General features: G+C 36.1%; 1 pseudogene; it reads right to left on the bottom strand.

Annotated features, from left to right (window-relative positions):
* Nucleotides 1-2,913: 2,913 nt before the first annotated feature.
* On the bottom strand, nucleotides 2,914-3,013 carry LOC122097998 (annotated as a pseudogene).
* Between the last annotated feature and the right edge of the window lie 3,597 nt (nucleotides 3,014-6,610).

The raw sequence follows: 6,610 nt of genomic DNA, 5'->3' as shown, positions 1-6,610 counted from the left end.
ACCACACTAAAGCTACCAGCACAACTATGTTTATTGCAGCATTATTTACCATAGCTAAGATATGGAACCAACCCAGATGCCCCTCAGTAGATGAATGGATCAAGAAGATGTGGTATATATACACAATGGAATTCTATGCCTCCATCAGAAAGAATGACATTGCCCCATTTGTTAGGAAATGGAAAGGCTTGGAAAAAATTATATTAAGTGAAGTAAGCCAGGCCCAAAGAAACATAGGTCCCATGGTTTCCCTTATTTGCAATATCTAGTATAGGTATGAGTCAAGCGGAAAAAGTCAGAGAATGTGATGTTAGGAAAACGAACCCTCAAATATGTATTTTAATGTTTTTGTTTCATTCATGCATGTGTTTCTAACGCATTTATAATATTATTTCTTTGTTGCTTTGTATGTCCCTCCCCCACAGTGTAACCCCCGCTTTCACTATATTTGATGTCAGTATAACATGTGGAGGAGACGGGGACAAACAAGTCGTTTAAGGATTCAGGTGGACCTGTTGCAACAATGAGAAATACAAAATGTCATGTCAAAACCAGCTTTACAATGTCGGCGGGGGGGGGGGGGGGAAGGGTGGGGGGGTATGATTGGGTGGGGGGGAGGGGATAGGCTGGGAAGGGAGGTGAAGGGTAAACAAAGGAGGAGGCTGCAATGCTTGGTAAGAAATGTATGCATTATCCTGCCCATGTAATTGTAACCCCTCTGTACAGTATGTTTTCAAATAAAAAAAAAAAAATAGGCCTGTCTATTGTCTTCGTGTGATTTTGATGATTGACTATGCTTAATGAAAAGTCAAAATGTATTAGTAGTCCATTGTTATCAATTCTGACTTTTTCTTTTTGGAGAATATAATGATCAAAGCAATAGTTCAGAATCAGCAAGCAAGAGGTCAGAATCATGCTTCCAGTGCAAGTGGGTCACCAGTAAGTAATCCTCAATACCAGTTTCCACAAAGTTTTCTCACAGATACAATCAGCCTGCCTTTTCTAGATGCTTTCCTAGCCTGTACCTATTCCTTCATTGTACAGGAAAAGTGTGATTCAACTGATTTCAGTCAGATCTGTTACTAGTGCTATCAAGGATTTAGATTCTTATGTAGGCTATTAAAAAGTTTTTACTAATTTCAACTAAATACATAAATTCTATTTCCATCTTTTTTTAAAAAAAATTTCTGCTTGTTTTATAAATTGATCAGAGGCATGGATTTTGTGGATAGCTCATCTCTGTCTTTCATGGCTCTCATAGATAATATGATTGCTCCATAATTATCCTAATTTATATTGTTTTATATTTTTGGGTTGCATCATTTCACTTTCTGCACTGCCATTTCCCAAATCATTTATATAGGAGGCATTATTTCACATTTTCTCATTCCTAGAATAAGTTGCACATGAAGACACCACTGGTCCTCATTTTCAGTCTGTACCTTTGAATATGGAGGAACATCTTTCCTCTGCTCTCCATTTATTCCCTAATCTCCAGTTAGAATAATTTCGAATAGTAAAAATGGAAAAAGAAAATAAATCATGGTGAAAAAACATATGCAGAGAATTCACCAGATATTTCTGACCAGGTCAACCAACATGAACTATTAGGGAAATACATGGACACCTCATTTCCACTGGTACTCAATGTATCTGGTTAGGCAATTCTGATGAAGATGAGGAACAAGATGAAAATGTGAGGAATGGTAAAAATTGCAAGAAAAAAAATGGAGAAGGATCCAAGCAAATTTCTTCTTTGGGCTGCTGAAAATAACCAGCTTACTACAGTGCAGAGAATACTTTCCAAAAAGGCTACTCATGTGAATACTAGGGATGACGATGAGTATACCCCTCTTCATCGGGAAGCCTACAGTGGACACTTATACATTCTCCGTGAGTTGGTGGCTCAGGGGCACATGCAATAACTGTAGATGACTGGACTCCCCTGCACAGTGCATGTACGTGTAATAATACCAGAGTGGCTTCTTTCTTCTTCATGATGCAGATACCAATGCCCAAACTAAAGGCTTCTTGACCCCCTTGCATCTTGCTGCTGGTAATTGAGATAGCAAAAATACACTGGAACTGTTGAACCAATATGTCAAACCAGGTCTGAAGAACCACTTGGAGGAAACTGCATTTGATATTACCAAAAGGATAAGTATGTATCACTACCTCTTTGAAGTTGTGGAAGGCTGTACAAATTGTTCTCCTAAATCCTAATGATTCGGTTAATTTTCTTAAATTTCAAAAATGTCATTAATTCCTTTTTGTCAATACAACATATTTTCACAATCCAAATAACAACAATATCTTATAGTAACAATTCACGGATTCTGTGGAGTTCTTCAAAGTGAATTGTCTGCTTTTGATGTCAAAAGGTATTCAAGAGTTTTTGTATACATCTATAATGATTTATGCAGAGTTTGTGATTTTGTTGATCGGAAATAATTTTAACTTATCTGTTGAAATGAGTAATATAGAAACTAAAGATATTTCTGTTGTTTGTCTGAAAAAGTATATTTTAAAATATTCTATATTCTATGTTTGTATAGTGTCCATAATCTATTTTATTCTCTCCTAGATATAATACATTGAATTCTACATTGTTTTATAACATATAGGTTCATTAATGTGTCCTTTCAGATTGCATTCCATACAGAAATAGTTTAAGATTCCTTTTTTTCCCCCTAGGTCCTTTTAGTATTATATTTCTTTGGGATAAAACGACAATGTTGTCTAATATCAAAAGTTGTGTAAAGGTTATGCTATGTAAAGGCCTTTCTAAGGTGAAAATTTAATACACTGATATCAAAGTAACTTTTAATTATATGAATTAGGTGTATTGTTTCACTTGTAATTGTGTAATCAACTTTTTAATAGCTGTTTTTCATTTCTTGCATCTGAAGAATGAAAAATTTTGAATTCTTCACAAATTTTCATATCATCCTTGTACAAGTGCCATGTTAATCTCTGTATTGTTGTAATTTTGGTATACAAGCTGCTGAAGAATGTAGTATCCTGTAAATTTTAGTAGTTAATGATGAAATATTTATACAGGCTTATATGCTTAGGTGCCTATTTGTAACAAGGAAACTTTATTGTTCCTAAAAATGCTATTAATCTTATTTCCCTAAAATTCTGTGAATAGTTGAAAAAAAATGTTGTTCAGTTGATTGCTCACATTTGCAATTTTTTTGTCAATGACTATTTTAAGTCCTTTTCATTTAGAATTTGATCATATTTTCAAGTATTGATAGCTAAGTCCAAATGAGACGGCTTTTTCAAGTACTTATTTATCCAACTGTGTTAGCTCTGTGGAGCCAATGGATTCAAAGTAAGCCTTGTTTAAGAGCTACTTCTAAGCATATGCAGCTGAGATTTTCCCAAATGAGGTCTTACTGGCACAAATGTCTACCTGACCCTTTACCCTTCTTCCATGTAGGAACAGACCAACCAGAATATCTTACTCTGACAGCATAGATTGTATTAGTGGAACAAAACTAATCTTAGTTACAAGGGATCATAGAGAGATGAACAGTTCAGCCAGAACTGTTCATACTAGAAGGCATTTTATCAAAATATGATTATTTATGATACCTACCATTTAAAAAGTAGCTAAAGCCAAGAAAGTGAAAAAATGTTCATATTCATGATTACCTAATGTCTTGGCCTGTCTACCTTCCAAACAGGCAGGAACTTACACTACTGCCATTTTATCACCAAATATTTTCATAGTTGCAAGAGAAGTCCATATATTTCTCTTCATTATTAGGCCTTAAATTGGTAATGTTTTTTATTATTTTATTTCTATTATTATTTTTATTGTGAACAAAATATACAGAGGGGTTACATTACATGGGCAAGATAATGAGTACATTTCTTATCAAGCATTGCAACCTCCTTCTTTGTTTACCCTTCACATCCCTTCCCAGCCTCCCCCCGACCCCCAACCAATCCTCCCCCCCCACCAAAGTTGTAAAGTTCATTTTGGACATGACAACTTGTACTTCTCATTGTTGCACGGGTCCACCAGTATCCTTAAATGACTTGTTTTTCCCCTTCTACTTCACAAATTATACCGACATCAAATATAGTGAAAGCAGGGGTTATAATGTGGAGGAGGGACATACAAAGCAACAAAAAGATAATCTTATAAGTGCATTAGAAACAAATGCATGAAAGAAAAAAAAAACATTTAAATACATATCTTAGGATTCATTTTCCTAGCATCACATTATCTGACCTTTTCTGCTTGACTCATACATATACTAGATATTGCAAATAAGAGAAACCATGGGAACTAGGTTTCTTTGGGCCTGGCTTACTTCACTTAATATAATTTTTTCCAAGTCTTTCCATTTCCTAACAAATGGGGCAATGCCATTATTTCTGATGGAGGCATAGAATTCCATTGTGTATATATACCACATATTCTTGATCCATTCATCTACTGAGGGGCATCTGGATTGGTTCCAGATCTTAGCTATGGTAAATAATTCTGCAATAAACATAGGTGTGCTGATAGCTATAGTGTGGCCTTGTTTGTAAACATTTGGGTAAATGCCAAAAAGTGGGATTGCTGGGTCATAGGGGAGCTGTATGTGAAGTTTTTTGAGAAGTGGTTGAACAGGTTTACACTCCCACCAACAATGCAGTAAGATTCTCTTCTGTCCACATCCCCTCCAGCATCTGTTGTTATTAGAGTTCTTCATTTTTGCCATTCTAACTGGGGTGAGGTGGTATCTCAATGTTGTCTTTATTTGCATTATCACCCTACACCAGAATCAACTCCAAATGGATCAAAGACTTCGGAGTCAAAGCAGACATTCTGAAAACATCACAGGATGGAATAGGAGAAACCCTAGGTCTCCTTGGCGCAGGCCGAAATTTTCTTAATAGAGACCCGGAAACACAACAAATCAAAGAAAGTTTGGACAAATGGGATTGCATGAAGTTGCAGAGCTTATGCATGGCAAAGGACATAGCTAGCAAGATCAATAGAAAGCCCACGAATTGTGAGAAGATCTTCACTAGCCATACAACGGACAAGGGTCTCATATCTAAAATATACTTGGAACTCAAAAAATTAAATCCCCAACAACAAATACTCAAACAAACAACTGCCCAATAAATAAGTGGGCTAAAGACTTAAAGAGAAACTTCTTTGAAGAAGAAAGAAGAATGGCCAATAGACACATGAAGAAAAGCTCAACCTCCCTAAATTGCTAATGTTTTAACCACAGTGTTTCCTCTTGCATCCAGGCTGTAAATCTACAAATGGTAAAGCTTTAGGTTTAACTCTACCAAACACTGAGGTAGAGATAATGGAATAATACTTTAAAACAGAGTTGCCTTTGATACCCTAACCCCAACAGAACAATGCAAAACATGAGCCTTTTCATAATATTATATATGGTTATATATTTTACATTTATATGTGATGATTTTATATTGCACACTATGAAAGTTACTAGAATTAATTGATAATTTGACAAATAAATTGATATTTATTTCAATCAATACAATTAGAATATAAATAATTAGGTTTAGAATATATATCAGAATATAAAATGTATCAATGCAATATTTTAGGTACAAACTTGTGATACCTTCTAAGTGTACATGGCCTTCTGAATTCACATAGCAAAAAATGAGTGTTGTTTTCCTCTAATCTATATGGGATTTTATTCTGCTGCTCCGTTTATTGTTTTAACTCGCTGGTCCCAAACTGTTTTTCTCCATATTTCTGAAGCATTCCAGTGATTATTCCCAAATTTTGCTGATATGATGTCTAAAACATACTTCTCTTCTGTAGGACCCATGGGTCCTAGGATCTCAGGTCCCAGTTACCTGTATCATCAGATAACAGGGGTAAGACGTCTCACCTAGGCCCATGCAACATGCCAACAGAAGGTAATTGAAGAGCTATCTGGTCGTTAACTGGACATAATCAACTCCCAGGCTTTCCTGCATGGTCTGGCTTGTATGTCCTGCTCAGCTTTCTCTCTCAAAGCTGGAGCTCTACCCTCTAGGCCACTGCTCCACTTCTGGTTCACTGGTGGTTTATTGTAGATAAGAGTCTCACCGAGTTTCCTGCTCAGCTGGCTTTGAATGGTGATCTCCTGAAGAGGCTTCAAGTGGCTTTTCTCAGGGATTCGCAGAGGAGCCGCTTCACACAAATCCTTAGTCTAAATCTCGAGAGGTACTAGAGAAAAACAGAAACAGGAAGATGCTTCTAGTGTGTTCTAGATACATAAATTTGGAGACACAAAACACTCATAATGATTAGATCATTTCATAGGCAAAAGGAGCAATGCAGACAGTATGAGGATCACTCCAGATTTCGGTCCTCTCATCCTGATACAGTAAATTCTAGCTCAATGCTAAGTGACAGAATTGGCATATCCTGTGGATATTTGCTCCAAAATACTGTGACACTCATTTCTCACGTTTGGCCTCAACCCTGTGACCAGAGAAGAAGATGAGGAGAGAAAGCAACTATAATAAACATTGGGTAGTTTACTTATTAATTCAAACCATTGGAATGACCCTGCTAAGAAGTCAGATTGTCCAGATTAAAAAATGAATAAGAAAGGAAAGAATATGT

The sequence above is a fragment of the Dipodomys spectabilis genome, unplaced genomic scaffold, assembly GCF_019054845.1.
Source record: "Dipodomys spectabilis isolate Male_0828 unplaced genomic scaffold, ASM1905484v1 ptg000449l, whole genome shotgun sequence".
In the NCBI taxonomy this organism is placed as follows: domain Eukaryota; kingdom Metazoa; phylum Chordata; class Mammalia; order Rodentia; family Heteromyidae; genus Dipodomys; species Dipodomys spectabilis.
This window is presented reverse-complemented; position numbering and strand designations above follow the sequence as displayed.